The 19,001-nt window shown below is 29.4% G+C and overlaps 1 protein-coding gene across 1 annotated transcript in view; it reads right to left on the reverse strand.

Annotated features, from left to right (window-relative positions):
* Positions 1–18,133, reverse strand: part of LOC113551798 — a 33,385-nt gene extending 15,252 nt beyond the window's left edge. Inside the window, exon 1 of the mRNA XM_026954287.1 lies at positions 17,851–18,133. The gene's annotated coding sequence lies outside the window, so the exon portion shown is untranslated. The remainder of the gene's footprint in view (positions 1–17,850) is intronic.
* Positions 18,134–19,001: the final 868 nt, after the last annotated feature.

The raw sequence follows: 19,001 nt of genomic DNA on the forward strand, positions 1-19,001 counted from the left end.
TACGCGACAACAGATGTATTATAATAATATCATACTCATTACCTAGTGTGCAAAACGTATACGGTGAGAATAACCGTTGGAAAAACGTCTCTGCGACCCATTAGTCGTTACGAGTGCGCCCGTTCCGGAAAACGCAGACATGTTTTTCCTCTTCGATCATATCCAATATCGTATAACATTATTATACAACAATATTACGCACCGGTAAAACCATATCGGACGGAGACCGACTGTTTGACGATAACGGTCCGAACGCTTTTTATTGTATATTTTTTTATCATAAAAATGCACATATTATATACAATATCATCATGATGCCTACAACAGTTGAATATTATAATAATAAGGTATTTATTGGACGAGTGGACGCGAGCGTTTTATTGTTATTCTTTATTGTATTGCGTGTAGTATGCGGAGCAAGTATAAATTCCATAATATTATTGTTATTAGGTATTTTGCAATCGGACGAAACGTACATCACGGTTTTTTTTTATTATTATTCGCTGAGTAGCGAAATGTAGAGGATGTCTTTCCCGCGGTATGTCATTTGTGACATGCGACGACGTCCATCTCATCTGCGTATTAAAGACGTATTCTAATCGGACTTTGGAGGTCCAATTATTCATGATTATTGATGATGACGACGACGTACTGTATGTATATATATGTATACTACAATACACTGAACTTTCAACAGGTGAATACCAAACAAATTGGTACGGGTTGCTGCGCCCTCCCACACTCTGTCCGAATATGCTAGATCCGACAACTTGGCAAAAAAAGCTTGACAACAAAGCTTTTTATATTTGGCCTACTGAAAGACCCAAAAGTAAGACAATCCACATTATACGAATACTAAATACTAATCGACGTTCGTTTTGACTTACGTGCGACGAGTAGCAATAATCATAAGGTTAGTTATCTACCACCGGATTGGCGGGGTAGCCGAAGGTAGCGGTTACTTATCAGACGATATTTATTGCAAGTACCAAACAATTATTATTATTATAACGTCTCACAATGATATTATTATAGGTCATTTTCTCGACTTTCGCGTGACCGCAAAAAAAAAAAGAAACAGAAAACAAAAAAGTCTTTATAGACTTGACGACGAGCGCGCGGTGGTCAATGTAGTATAAGTGTATATAAAAATAATATTGCAGATGAGAAACCGGCACGTATTATATTTTCGCACGAATACGATTTCGATGAAACTGCAGTGATTCATCTCGTTGTATGAAACCGTGTATTAACAACAACTATATATTATTGTATCGACAAATATATTATATAAATAAGGATAACGCATGTGTTGATTTGTTTTCTATTTTACTATTTACCGATTTCCGGTAAACTTGCACATATTTAGCTGTCGACAAATTGTCAATTATTTGCTTTCCCCGTTCCCGTCGTACATTCACATCGTATTATCCACAACTAAATAATTGTGGGTTTTAAATGTAAACGAGTAAACGTCTTTTAAAAAAACTATATCTACTAATAACTTCGATAGATTTTAAAAATTGATTGATGACACACTATACAACTTTTAGCAATTTCTGATCATTTTAATAATTTATTTTTTATTTTGCACTTACAGACTATAAGAGTACATTAGTGTATTATTGATTAATGCTATGTATATGTATTTTGTATAGTAAACGGGCGGGAGTACAAAATAAAAAATTAATTATTAAAATTATCAGAGATTGCTATGATATAAATATTTTAGAGCATATAAAAGTGTCTTACGCGTGTTTTGTAGCTATGGTATTTTTTTTATTTAATGATGTTTTTTTATAATAAAAGGTTATAAAATGTATAATCTGTATATTATGTGGAATATAACAAGTAAAAGTTATGTTAAAGAGTACATTGTACATATCCATAGTTATGTTTGACGCTTGTGTGGAGTCCAGCAAACAATAATTTAAAATCAGGACTCATCATTCAGATATCATTTTATTATTATTATTATTTTTTTTTTTTAACTCCTATGTATAATATTATTATTTACTTATTATTTATTTGGTATTACTGTCAACAACTATAAATCCTTGACATGCATTTTATTTGAACAAGTTAGTCATGAGGTCGTCCTTAATTTCAATCGTTTATAAAGTTACGTAAAAAAATTATCGGAATGTCGAATATATCTATGAAATATTATTTGATTTTATTATTACATCCTAATTTAAGTGTATCTTTTTTTATTTCGAACCTCGAATTATAATTATAACCGTTCCCACGGCAGCTTATTTAAATATGTACGCCATTTATAATCGAGGATAGTAAGTTATTATGTTGCTGTTTTTGCTATAGATCATTCGTGATAATGCTAATTGCACTCTCTCAGTTTAAGAACGTCGAACATAAATCGTAAATATATTAATTATATATATTATACAATATTTATATATGTACCTATATATAAATATGTATATGGTATAATATTAAATATTTATAGTTATTATTTTTATTTGCATAATATAATCAAATTGTATAATATTTTAAATAACCATTAGTTTACAATTTTAATATTATAAATTATAATCATATATTTAAATTAAATTTTCAAACAAATTTTGATTTGACGGTGCAAAAATAAATATTTAAATTTATTGGTAATTTTTTATTTTAAAATATTACTACCTTTGTATGGTATTATGTCTGTACGCACGTATTGCATAAACTTCCTTTTTGTCAAATCATCTTCATCGCTTATCGTATATTTGCGCGTTACATGAACATACTTTTATTATTTACACACTATATATCACTATAATATTGCTATTAAAATTATGATGAGAAACATTGTGTTCAGAATTTTTTGTGTAAATGTGTAGTATGTACTTATGCACGTAAACTGTCGTTATTTAATCAGTCAAATTGCATAATAAAAAGGATCATTACAATTACTAACGAAAATTGTAACGATTATTTTTTTATCGTTTTTATTTAGTGTGTTAGAGATATAATATTATTATGTGCGTCCCTGCAGTAGTTGTAATATAAATAATAATATATATTATATAGGTATACTACAGTGTGTAATTCACAACGCTGTAGGGCAGTCGGTCCAAGATGGGACTGAGACATATTGTCTTGAATTTTAACACTAGTAACGGAAATTCGCGGTTCTCTTTTTCCAAAGAAAAATGTAGTGTATTTATTCTTGTAACATCACAAAAATATAATGGAAAAGCAGGCAAAGTGAAAACGTTGTTGAATATACCTAGTGCTTTAAATACGTTCTCTGTTTTTGAGTGCGTAAAAAACTATACTCGAAATATTCACACGAAAATATTATAATATATTATAACAATATGTTGTGTACCAGAAAAACACCATCGCAACAGGAAATCTCACGCGGTTTCCTGTAAAATTAATACGCGGAAATTACACATACACACGACAGGAAAAGTAACATGAAAATATTTTAATGCTCGTCCATTCTTGCACAACTCACGTCGTACATGGTACGGTACATACATTTCGTATACGATAAGTATGTGCTGTGCGCGCATTTTTTCGATTCTCTTTCGGTCGATCTTCCGCGTAGCCGCTGTAACCCACAGCTACATCTACAATGAGAATATATCTACGTATTTTATTATTTTATTATAAACTATAGTCATATTATATCAATTTTAACGATTCTTTTTACACGGCTTGCTAGTTTTACTCCTCGACACCGATATAGCTAGAGGAAAGACACTATTTTTCCGGAGCTGCGAGGCATCGTATTAATATTCGTTCGAACGTCATTTACTCTGCATAATAATAATAATAATAATAATAATAATAATAGGATAATACGAATAGGTGTACGGCGACGTCTTATACATACGCATATGCGTGTCTCGGCGGTGTGTGGGGGGGGGGTATAGAAAATTCGGGCGGGCGCCTACACACCCGGTTCAGATCTCCTCCATCCATTAAAATAATAATATACATCAATTACTAAACGTATATAATATTATACTATTATTATATTATACAGCAGCAGTAGCCCACACACAGGCGTCATGTGGGCCCTATAATAACCATATTATGAGCGCTAGATCTCTGGTTTCTTTTCAATAGACTGTTATCGTTTCAGTGCGTTGCTATATTGTCTGTATAGATTGCAGCAGTATTTATTATTTGTTGTTATTCGACAATAGTTCCATATAATATGTTATATTAGTACAGTGTACTCATGAATTTTGAACGGTTCAGTTAATCATTTTCGGAAGAAATAATATAATATGATGAACAGTAATATTATATAATATACCATATATAAACATAGTTAGAGTAATCAATATTAATTTATCAACATTTATAATTTGTAAAAAAATGATCCAAATACAATAAAATACTATATACTAGGTATTAGTGGTATATTACATCTATTTTATATTGCTGTAAAACCGTTTTTATAGACTATTATCCTTAATATAAACATTTTACTAACTGAGAAACTATACTACACTAAATTTTGAATTTTATGCTAATTATAATATTTAAAAAAAAATTATGTACTAAACAATTTACATTAAAAAAGGAAAGGTTCTAAAATCTCATTAATTTGAAAATATGGCCTTTTAAGTATGTTTAAAAATACATCAAATTGTATTTATTTATATATTATTAGTACCTACTTGAATAAAATAATTATTGATGGAAAAAATGGTGGGCAAGTTTACTCGTATATGCTTAGCAAATCATCTTGTATATACTAATGTCTAATATGTTGTATACTCGTAGATACAACCGAAAAAAACCTTTTAAAATATATTCCAGGATATTTATGTTTAACTTGTATTATATAATGTATTTTATTGTTTATACCATTATACCATAAATGATCGGTAACATTTAGTACACCATATAGCACGCTAACGCACCCCATTATTAGTCATAAACTCATAACTATATTATATAATATTCATTTAATGTTAGATAGGTACTTGTGTATTATACAATGTGCATGTCATAAATATAATGCGACTGTAGGTATATCGAGACTTCTTATAATACTTTTAAAAGACGTCGCAACGATGGACGATGGCTATATTATACGTATTAATGTATTATATATTATGCTATTTTTTTTATAACAATATAGTATAGTGTCTATATTGTCTATGTATAATACTAAATACACCGATGATGACCCAAAATCACTTTCTGATTTATAGCTATTCTACAGGATACTTGTGTATAGTTCGGCGGAAAATGTGGCTAATGTTATATTCCCTATAGGGTTTACCACTTGCAGTCGGCACCAACCATTCGAATCGGGAAATCGTTCTCACAACTGCGCATCACACGGAAACTTACAGTCTTTGCCGGTCGCATTTTGGACGGTGTGGGCGTAAATAAATGCGTACAAGTGTAATACATACGCAGGAAAAGGATAATATTAGTGTGTGTGTGCGCGCGCGTGTGAAACGGAATGCCGAAAAAAAAATCGTGCGACCAACAAAAGACGTTTGTCGTCGTGAGAGGTAGTGCGGTGAACATGTGTTATCTATGTGCGAGTATCTCTAGTACGACGCGCGTGTGAGTATAATAATATAAATATAAAACCAACGACGGGGACACGTAATCATTAGTAATAAATACCTCGTTTTTTGTGGAAATTTTTTTTTATACTTATCGTTTTCTATTGAAATTTGCGTGGAATTTACGATTGGCGGGTATAGCTTTCTATTACTATATTTACAAGGTATATTATTTATCATTATTTTACACGAGTAGGTATGTATAGATAATTTATAGCTGTGACTTAAGTCTTAGACTCTGCTTATAGTATCCCGAGCGTATACATATTATTATATTATGTTATCACACTGTTTGGCGTCAACGGTTGGTGTTATCGATAATTGGCTACGACGTGCGTCCTCTTCATCGCGATATTCCACGGCACTTTGAATTTTCCATCAGATAATATTATGACGTAGAACGAGTTACACGATTCCTGCTCTCGCCTTATCTATTGTTATGTGATTAAAAATTAAAACGGATCAAAATACGATATAATTTAAACGATAACGTAAAGTCGCCAATACATTAATAATAGAGCACGTACATAACATTATATTTTGAAGGATGATAATTTATTTCTAAAATCAGTAAAATATCTCAGCCACTGAGGTGAAATTGAAAAAAACGTTAAAATATGTTTAGCTAATGATAATATATATGGAAATTTTGCATGTATAGATAATAATAATTAAAAATTGCCGGAAAAAGTAAAGATTATTTTAATACAAACAATCATGATAAAGTCTCTATAGGTACTAAGGACTAATATAATAATACATATTATTATTTTATATTATGCATGATCGAATACGATGCGTAGAAGGTCGTCAATGCGAGCGGCGCTACAATTCCCGAAGTCATATCATATGAATACGAACGAAAAAACGGGGATACCTGAACGACTAATTTACATTTTTTATGATATTATGTGTTGTAAATAAAATTGAATGGCCGTCAAGAAAAATAAAAGGAAGACACAGCTATTGGAGTATACGATGAACGCGCATATATAGACTAATAGTATAACGTCGGGATTCTGTTTTCCTAGAAATTTACATCTGGTGATTTTTTTCTCTGTACAAAAGTATATTACTATATATGTCTGCAATCGTGCATGCGTGCGACTACGACTGCAAATTCGGAAATAATAATAGTATGTACGCCTTAGCCTATTAGCCCATTTTCACGGCGCCGCAATAAATAATTCGCAACTACTGTTGCGAAACTATACACTTCCTCGTTAGCCCGCCATACCATAAAGATATATTCGGCCGTATATAGTTAAATAAATCCGATCCGATCCACATAACACAATCAGCAATTATTATATTCGAGCGGAAGTCACACCACGCGAATTATATGGTATAAAAACTTTTAAACGCGCATATATTGCAGACGAATAATTAAATGAATATATTATACACATTCTGAAATCTGACCGACATGATATACATTCGTGCGGTCTAGTTTATTGTTGCTCTCTCGTCAAATATGATTGCTGATAATTAAATTTTCATATTTTCATATTTAATCTATATAGTACATATCATAGTACAATGATACATACATGAACGATTCAGTTTAGCTGATTCGCAATTCACAATCAATAGGTATATCATTAGGAATAAGATTTTTTTAATTTTTTAATTTAAATGTTGACGATTTAGTTGATCTCAGTATCGTACCCGTTGACAACTACGGTATACGTATAAAGATATTGCAATATGATAATACGTTATGATAAACGATTATACGCACATAATATTATAATCATATCACAGATTTCTATACAATAGAATATAGAAGTTTGTGGTTATTATGTATGTATATAGTGTATATATATATTATATATACTTAGTAGTTGGTATAAAGGAAATCGAGCTAAACCGCGTCTTCTATAGTTATGAAGCAGATGATGATGATGGATACTTTTTGCTTGAGGTCTTCGTGTCTTCGCGATTATCGGTATTGTGTAGCGCATTATGTTTTATTGAAGTCTAGCGGTTCGATTTTTATCAACAGTCGCGTCCAATTTTGTTTAACGAATACATGCATGCGTATATTTGATATAACACACCCAATACCCATGTCCCGTAGTGTATGTACAGGCGAGAATAGGCATTAGTGCATTATTTTTTCCCGGGGCACTATGCTCACTCGACCAACGAGAAACGATCGGTCCTTCTCTGATGTGCACACAATATTATAATAGTATAAGTTCGAATTAAGGCTTGTCACATACTTCAACATATTATGTACGTCGGCGACCGAGCAGTTTGACCCCAGACTTCAGAGCTCTCACTTTTCGACGACGTCGTCGGCGGTGCAGCACGGCTTCCAATAAGAAAAGTCGTTTCGCTCAGTATAAATAATTTTAATAGTAATAACACGCATATTATACTGTACCGTTTCGTATACACTCTTGAACGGACCTAGTCGTAAAATCTTCAAACGACCGAGTACAGCACAGTTATATCGTTGAGGATAGTTAATATTTTAAGCGCACGTTTCGTGATGACGTTTAAACACAACGACTGCTGAACGGCCACTATTATAATATTATGTTATTATGTGCAGACACGACCGCAATAATTATTAAATCGACTCAGCTCTACACTATATAACGTGTATGCATTTATCACACTGGATATACCATAATGAGCATAAATTAAATTGTCATTATTTTTATATAGAGTGTTTAGTGTGTGTATTTTTTTTCAAAATGACTATCGAATCAATAACGTATTGTCAATTATCACATTATAGTAATATAAATAAATATACACGGATAATTCACGATAAATGACAATTTAAACTGTTGTACCTATACCTAATAATATAAATCAAAATATAATATACGGTAACAACGAATTTAGTTGAAAATTTTATGATTTTTATTATGTACTTATTGTCAATTTAACAAAACGTTTTGAAATTAATTTTCCTAATGGTAATTTTTGATTTTTTCATTACGATCGTCTCCGAGGTTCATTTGGTTTCATTTGTACAAAACCGTTCCACAATATTGAATCCACCACGTGTAACGGCCAAAACAAATAACTGACAATTGAAACTAAAATATGTACGTATTCACTATTCAAACAGAGAGTATACTATAAAATACAAATCTCGTTTAATATACAAATGTACATATGTATAATCGTAGTGTTTATGCACCAATAAGCCTACAAACACATACTTAAAAACTAAAATATTCCACATTCAGATTTCAGATTTTTAAGTTTTTATGATAAAGAATCTCGTGATTTTGGAGACAATATATTTATTAATATAAAAAACATACTTGCATTATTCTTTTACGTATCATTCGATTTGATCTCAACTTTATTTTTAAACGAATATAATATTCATAAAATATTCAATAAATTTTTTATTTATTAACTATAAGCAAATAGTAATAAGAACCGTTAAATTCTGTTGTAAAATTAATGTAATCATGTGTGTAGTGTATGCGCTTACATATTCCACTTATGAGAAACATTAATATACACGCGAGAATTTTTCATTTTTTTAATATAAAGAACACGAACATTGTGATTTATTAAACATATTCTGATATATTATAACGCTTTGTTGTGTAATAATATTTTATTTTAAATGTTACGTTATTGTAGATGATTTGTACTTTTATCAGCGTCCGATATGATTTATAATTAACATAGATGATAAATGTAAATCATAATATCATAAGTGTATGTTGGCAATAATTATATATTGTAATAATTAAGTATTTGTTAACGCAATTATTGAACACAACAATGTTTTTGTCATATCTCTTTTTCATCGATACTTACAAAAAATATAACCATATAACCACCACTATTGTATAACATATATATATATATAAACAACATGATACATGTTACATAAATAAATATTATTTTCAATGAGTATTTTTAGTAGTTCTTTCAAATATTTAAGTATAAACTATAAACACAACAATTTCAATAGTTGTCAGTTTTACATTTATATTAGTAGTTTAAGTGGATGTTTGCGACATATTCATTTTTCAATTTTCAGTCTACATTATATTATATCTACTTCATTGAACAGGTAACTATTAAATATCTAAAGCATGTCAAACACCAACGTCGTTGTAACAAACGTTTATAATATAGATAACCGAAAATTTGATTTCATTACACAAGCATTAAACACAATGACACAAACATTGCACACTTGAAAGTTCAAAAAATTAATTAATATGATAGCATAAAAGAGAGATCAACATTTAAAATTAATGCAGGTCTAGGTCGTTTATAATCTCGTACCAAAGCTGAAAGTTATCGAAACTCTCGGATTAACAAGGGCGTGAACAACAAAATTGTCTAAGATTGCAAAGTCACACACCCCTACTCCCTTCAAATGTTACTACTTAGATGGACTGTACCAATCATAAATATACAGATACATACATACATATATATATATATATATATATAACATGATGGTGATAAATGGCAATAATATTGCGATTCCTGTTATAGGGCGTGCCAGCGAGTGATATAATATTATAACATATTTCGTAGCATGTGAACTATATAATATAGTGATCACTACGCAGACGATAATATACGTAGATTTACATTTTTTATCAACAATTTCAATAATAACGAAAACGATTTTGACAAATTCACTAACCGGTTTGTTGAGTTTAACGATTTTTGCACTTGTTCATTTTTGAACTACGAATATATTTAAATACTTAAAACAGTTAAAACCGTCAGACGCATTGTATGTCACCGTCGCATACACACGCAGAATAATTTGCGTGGTAACATCTTAATGTATTATTTTAGTTTCCTTTAGACTTAAATCGAGAAAACATGGTTAAGATCGTGCCAGGGGGGCTTGAAATCATTACGGAACGTAACTGCGCAGTACATAATACACGTGTATAAACCGAAATAATTAACAAAACTAGAAACCATTTAAAACCATTTAAAACCAAAATACCGTTGATAATAAAAAGCGTCAAAATCATAATCACGATCGTTTTTTTTATCATATTATATTTATGATAAAACATCGTTTTTGAATAAAAATAAAAATGAACAATGATTAAAAATAGGTAAATCCACTTTAATATTACGTGGACATACGACCGTACGAAATCGAAATACTTTTCGATACTGGTAAGCTGATGCAGCAGTGCGTCTAACAACATTATGCAGAATAGATCGGGCACGATGTATAATAATATATTGTTGTATATATTGTTGTTATCCGAACGAAAAGATTTGAACGATCAGTCATATCGCGTTATTTCGTGCGTTCTTCTGGGAAATAGGTTCCGACGTCTACCACTTGGCGCTACCCGATAATGGTCACTCGGACGGACGACGGTTTCCACTGTTTCCAGTCAGGACTGGTCGACATGTGACAACGATAATATTATAATATATCATATATAATACCAAATAATACCTATACAATACAATACAATATTATTTTTGTCGTATTCTAATTCGATAACAGTTGGAACGAGCTGGTCGGTTTACAGCGGCCTAATAATATACCATTTACACCATGTCGATGTTTTGTTAAACGATATTTTTTCACGAAATATTTGTTTATCTCCATTGTCCGATGTACAAATAACACCTTTACGATAATTTGAGACCTTTTCGATTCAACGCAATGTTTGTATGACGTTTAGCTCGGTGGTATAGGTTCTTTATAAACGTATTTCCGTGTCGTTTATTATTATATAGCTCTTGTGATGGTTATATCATTTCGTCATTTCACTCTTTATCATCCGTGTTTCTTTTGACAAAATATTATTTTGGAAGAGTAAATGTTCCGCGTACAGACGATTACGTTATAAAGAAAGATACAAAATATGCGTGCTTATAGCCCTGCTACTATCGTTTTCGTGTTTGAATCATGTAACGTTTCCTAGTTCCTAATTTTATGGGTGGCTCGGCGTTTTATTTCTCATCGTTAAACATATTTATAACTCTATACCATGTCATTAAAAAAAACTTTAATTTTCAATCAATTTGGTCATCAAAAAAAAAGTAGTCAACTGCTGTAATTGGATTATTGCAATTTATTTGCAGATTTTAATAACACTCATAAATAATTATATTAAATCGTGGACTGCAGCGAATATAAACTTATGAAATTACGTAATTATTATTACTGACTAATAATAATTTGTCATTAAATATTTATTTTGATAAGTAAATGTAACAATGCATGTATCCTAATAATAATATCATACCAAGAAATACAATTTCTGTGAAATGCGTGTGTTTCTGATAATATTTTACTATCTCAATAAAAACTATTCCATCGTGCATAATATTGCAGCAGCGTGATGTGGATTGTGGAGACAAAGAATTGAAGATTACAACTTATGAGTAAAACGATTGACATGACAATGATAAATAACTAGAATAACACTAATAATATTAAGTATACCATCCATTTGAGATTACAATAAATATTATATTGTTATGTAAATCGCATTATTAACTAATAATTATTTTGGAAATTTGGATTGTTTGATGATGTACTGGAAAACAGTAATTCAATTAATTATATTTATAAAGATTATTATATACAATATATACGTTGTCCTTTTTATTTTGTATATTTCGTACAGTTTCCTGAAATATGTAAATACAAATATACATTATAAGTTATTTCGCTTGGAAAACAGTACAACAATAATATTATTTTTACAATATAAAGAACCATTAAGTCATAATACTCATAACTTATAAGTCACAAGTCATATTTTGTGTGACAACAATTCGTCTTATTGTAGTTTTAACGTTATACTATCAGATACTATCCATGTATCAAAATATAATCAAAAAATGTATTATTCTTATAAAAATATACTTGATTATGATTTTAAATGTCTTTCTAAATTATATTTTCAAGAGGGCAAGAGCCTTGATTAATAATAAATTATAATAATGCAACAGATAGAGATAAAATCTCACTAAAAACTAATACTAAATATTTTTCATATTAAATGTGAAAAAATCAACATAATTTGTGCATAGTATGTCGTTATTAATTTGGAAGTGCACTTTATTGCAATGACAATTAATGAATTCATATTTAATGAAGTTTTATTATAGTTATGACGGCTTGATTCGTTTATATTCCATTTCAATTTTAAACTATTGTACACAGTACAATAAAAGATTAATTGCGAAAATACTTTAAGCCAATAAAATTGTCATTTATAAAAACTATATCAATTACAAGTATCTATTAAAATCAAAAAGCGCGTATTGTATGTATATTGCAAAATAAAGCAATTATTAATTACAATCACATCACTGTCGTATTTATTCATATTTCTATCATGTCATCGCAACGGTCGGGGTGTCATTTTAAAACTAGTTTATTAAAAACTGTTTTGGTGAAAAAAAAAACCTGATTAAATTAAATTTAAAATGGAATATCATTCTAAAATCTAAACGCAGTTACACAGGACCTTTCACACATAAAAAGCAATCAAACAGTAATAATTAAATAATACGCATCAAAATAATTTTACTAGCCTCCGTCTCCCATGCAATAAGTACGTGTACGTGATATTCTTATATTTCTATACAGGGATAGAACAAAATAATTCAATAGTGTTTACCAATGTTAGAATTTATCATTTTTTTTTTTTATAATAAAAACATTTTATCGGTTTATATAACGCTGTACGATACCGCGATGTAACATATAGTATAAGTTGCCGTTGTCGGGGCAACGAGATTTAAATCGTCATTGCCAGTGTGTTCTGTGATACATCGGTATAAATATATACAGGTACTAGTATAGTAGTATAACAATAATAGGTTTGTATTATTATTATGTATTAGTATACCGGTTCATCGGGGTGTTGAGACGGTGGCGAGGAATGCAACGAGGACAGGTTCTCCGCGTGGTCGACTCGAGTACAGGACGATTCTCTTATCGTGAACCCGCAAATAATATCTCAAGGAATATATAAAAGAAATTGTTCAAAAAAATGTCATACGGTTTTCAAAACATACTATTTAAAATTTTCCTATGATTAACTGTGTTCTTCAAATTTAAAAATGACATTTCTTGAGATATTATTTGGTTTACGATAATAGAATCCCTCTGTATATCGTGTAAATATATTATTATTATGAGCAGGGATCTTGGTGGTATGTCAGGTTATATATTTTTGTTATTAAAAATCAGAATACAGACAATAAAGGGTAATATGTGATTGTGGAATATATCAAGGGATAGCTTATCGAGATTAAAACTGAGGCAAAAAAGCTCAAAAATTGATTTCTTGCGGTATACATCAACAAATCAAACATGAATAATTAGTTAGCTATTCTGAAAGCTTATAATACAATATGCATAATGTATTACTCATGTTATTATATTTATAAAACATTTATTTTCAAAATTTAATGATTGCATTATTACACTTATAATTTAAAACTAATAAAAATGTCCTGAATTTTAAAATATACTTAAATCTCTAATTCAATAGCAGACACGTACTAAACGTGTGGTATAATAAAAGGTACTATATATTATTATACCTAGTAAAATATATAATCATTAATTTGAATATTTTAGAAATTTTTATATTTTATTAATCTGCGCCCATCTGGCATCTACGTATAATTATTAATAATCAATGGTATGATGCACGCGTTTATTAATTTACTCATAGTTCATAGGCATATAGGAGCAAGTGCGATGGGAACCGGAAAGTGTTTAATCAGGTAGTAATAGTGTAAATACTATAAAAATATGAATCATTACAGAAGTAAATTAGTACACATCTCATAGGACGTATTTCCGATAAAACGCATATAATATTATACATTCTTTATTGTCTATAGACGGCACGAAGGTTACAGCGCATTTGTTGTTTCGTTTGCGCGTAGCCCCATGGCGACTATATCACGGCAGTTAGTGAGTCACGCCGTGACTCTGGTGATGGAACCCGCCTGTGTCCATTCATATAATATTATTTTTATTATTTTTTATGACATAGAATTATCATAATATAGATAAATATGAAGACGAAAACTGCAATATCAACAAACAATAATAATATTATAATAAATCATAGTCTTCCTTAAACTTGCGAAAGTCTCATCCTTGAATCTTTCGTTGAGTATAATATGTATATATTATATTATAAGTGTGTAAACTATGTAATAATGCCTATTTTGTATTCAATAACATTCTTTTAATAATGTAATGTGGAGTTTACGCTGAACTATTGTGAGGAGACTTCTAAAACATTGATTATAGTCAAGACTTGACTGTTGTATATAGATTAAGAATTGGAACATAAATGAATAAAATGTATACCTATACAGGTATATTTATTACAACCTAACGATGATTTTTAATACGGATAATATATTATTATATAATAGTTTATTCTAAAACCAAGTGCTAAATAAGCTACATAAGTCTTATTAAGACTGTCTTAAAATGATAAATAATAATAATCTAGTACATAATATAATAATAAAATTTTTGATGTTTTAGCTTGTTCAATACTTTTTAAATCGCCATGAATGAAATTTTTACTCATAATGAATTGATGTATGTGTAGGTCAATATTTAGTCAATTAATACACCTATACTTATATATTTAATATTATACATATATTTGACAATATATATAATATAATCGAGTATATAATGAATTATTATTTTGTTAAGTCTAGAAATAGTAATAAGTATTATTAGTACAGACCATTGAAATGATTTACTGTCATTATTTTTTTCCTTTTTAGTTATTATTCTATAGACGGAAGTATTGCCGTAAAAAACAACTGTGGGTTTTTATGATACTAATTTCTCTATATACTTCAGTAATTTTTAATTGTCTGGCACCAGTTTGTTATAAACTTAATAGATAGGCAATTGTAAGAAAAAAAAAACAATTTTAATTAAAAAATTTAGAAAAATTGAAGTCGTGTCATAAAAATATATTAAAAAAGGGTTTTATACAGTGAGTTTAAAAAATCACATAATATTTACGCGCATAAATATAATTCGTATATTGTATTATATATTTATTGTATACTAATTAATAATTATTAACCATAAATAAGCCCACAAAAACTAATAATTTTAATAATATTAATTCGGTGACTGGATCTCGTATAGAGAGAAATTGTTTCTTTTAAATCAAGGTGGATATATATATATATATATAATATATAATATATATCCACCTTATTTTAAATATTATGTTATCAATTTAACATAGAATACATGATAAAAAATAAAAAGAGCTACTCTGCATATTTCCCAATAATGAATGGGCAATCTAATTCTATGAAGAAACCGGTTTTTAATCATTACAATGTATTACCATGTAGTTAAGTTTACAGACGATGAATCTATAAAATATTTTAAAGAAAAAGAAAAAGTTAAAACTGTATTTATTTATTTTATTTTAAATTAATGTACGTTGTACGAGTACCTAAATTAATGTATTAGGTATACTGATACAATTGTATAAGTTCATGCATGCCCATTCATATTTTGTGTCTACTTTATTAAGCAGAACTATATTTCAACGCAACTATTATTCGAAATTTTTTATTAAACTTATTTTCGTTATTTATAGTAAAGCAAAATATTTTAATATCATAAAATAAGATAAAATAATAAAATATTTTATATGTCAAATATTTGTACGTAGATAATTAAATTATTATTATTATGATGTTTAAAGAATCATATTGGCAGGACATTATTCTACAATTTAAAAACATTGTAACTACCTATATATTGACTTTATGTAGGATAAAATATAAATTATAATTCTGATTAAATAGGTAAATATTTTTGAGTATAGTTAATTTTTAAAACATGATTTTAAATTTAAAGCAGCCAACGAAATGAAATAAAATTATGTTATAACATAAAATAATAAAAGTACTAATATATTATCTGTAAATCGTAAGATACTTAAGGATCTTCTTTAAAACCTAATTTCATTAGTGTCAGCATTCACTTCATTGTAAAAAAAAAAAATTAACCCAACCAATAGACAAAACAATCTTTTTTAAATTATGAAATTTATTCTAATTAATTAAAAATAACATACATCTATTATTAATATATCATTAACTTTAAATTACTAGAGGGACTAAATTATTAACAAGGGCTCTCTCACAGCTAATCCGATCTAATTTATACTAACTTATTATTAGTGGGTATTGAATATGTTTAATATTTATTTAATGCAGAACCATTAGTGATCAGGGTTATAAATTGTCATCATTAATTAATAGGTACCTATTTAAAATAACTTATTATACACCGAAATGAAGAAAATGTTATTATTGAGTAGGTATTGTAAAAAATAAAAGCGCTCATGAATTACTCATAGTATAATCCAAATTATATATCCTAGTTATATTATATTGTGATTAAGATTACATTTTTAAATAATCCGATATTGTTTAAAATGGATAATTTTCACTAATCGATATCTAAATGAATTAGTTAAAAATTGTGTAATATTTATTTTGTAATAAGTGAACGATTAATGGAGAAATATTAAAACTGAGTAAACAATAAATATCAGTAGGCAAGTGGTAAGTACAGAAGATTATTTACAAATAGAATTACTTTTATTTATAAACTATATATTATGATTTGATAAATACATCGGTGTTAATTAATTATTATTTATTACTATTAATATACAAGTTATTAACCTATTTTTATAAAAATATTGTTGTAATGATAAAATAATATTATAGTGATTATAGGTCATGATTTATTAAGTTTTTTCTACTAAAAAGCTTGAGTGCGTATTTGTTTCTGCTGTTATTTTAATGATAACTTTAATTTTAATGACTGTGTTTTGTAGATTTATTTAATTGTTTCCTTGACAAAAATAACTAAACAGTATTTGTTTAAATAATAAGTGTTTATAAAATTAAACGTTTACTTAATACGTAGTCCACGCAATAAAAAGCCAGAGAAATTAATAATAAATAACAATGTACCAGTGTGTTTCTGAATTTCTTCGGAAGAAAAAAATCATAAACTTTAAATTTTTTCTTAATATAAAATAATACTTATTTATTGACTGTATTTTTTTTTTTTTTTGAAAAATTTAAAAATTAAAATTTAGTGTATTGAATACTTTTATGTATTTTTATGTTTACGTTTACCAACCTAAAATAATTATTATTTAAAAAGAACGCGATTTGCTGATTTTACACGGGATTGGATAATTTGTCTTATGAGCACTTGAATTATGATTTATATATGAATATGTTATTAATAAATTTGAAATCTCACCTGATAGCGAACCAAACGCGTGCGAAGCAGACTCGTCGAGTAGTTTCAGCAGCTTTAAATAAAGAATTGGAAAAAAATACGCACAATCGCACCAAATCTGACAGTGAAACTGAACTTATTAGTCGGGTTATATCGTACAAGGATCGAGAATACAAACCCAAGTTCATGAATCGTTGTACACGAACATCACATGTATATAATGAAGTAACGGCGTGAGAGATATCCAACGAGCGCGTGCCGGTTACAAATTCAAACTGCCCGCCGAGTACAGCGAGCGGCGATGGGACGTCGGTGCGTCAGGCACGCGTTCACCACCTCGGATGAGTTCCGCTACCGCGGACGACAGCGCCATCTGCAGGTCAAATGCTTCTTTCGCCGGATGACGAACAACAACAACAACGACGACGTCGTGTGTAGCCGTGCAAGTTGTAGCATCAAGAACAACGTGTTATTAAATCGTCCGTTGGTGCATTCGGTGAAAGTCAATTAAACGTTTGAGTAAAAACAACAACAACAATAATAATAAAAGATTCCTATATAATATCATAGGTAGGTATTATGATCTGAACCGCTCGTAACCCGGTTATTACCGGTAGCCGTTGACATTTTCCATTCGAACGCGGTGGCGGGCTGTTGTCGTTTCCGGCGGTCGTTTTAATAATCGCACGTTCGCACACACATATAATAATAATATAATTTAGGTATAGGTACCGACGTAGATTGGTCTTTATGAACGATGACGACGACGATGTATATTATTAATAAAATATTATACATCACGCTCGGTCAGGTGCAGGCGCGGGCACTGCATTGTGCCGCGAAAAACGTCTATGTCGGAGCGAAAAACGGTGCCGTCTCGAATATTCACTTCCTCGATTTCACGAGGTCGGCCGTGTGCGCTGCGCGCGTATTTAAGTACCTATATGGTATCTGCCTGCCTACAACACATTAATACCTATATAGGGCTTACGGACAAAATCTTAAAGGTTACGGGTACACACTCGTATTCTCGTCGACGTTAAAAAATAAATGTATAATACACACACACACACACACACACACACACACACACACACACACACACACACATAATATGAATAAACAAAACGACGATTATTATCTCTTCGTCGTGAAAGTCATGTCGAGCGTGT

This window comes from Rhopalosiphum maidis, chromosome 2 (genome assembly GCF_003676215.2).
Source record: "Rhopalosiphum maidis isolate BTI-1 chromosome 2, ASM367621v3, whole genome shotgun sequence".
NCBI classification, from domain to species: domain Eukaryota; kingdom Metazoa; phylum Arthropoda; class Insecta; order Hemiptera; family Aphididae; genus Rhopalosiphum; species Rhopalosiphum maidis.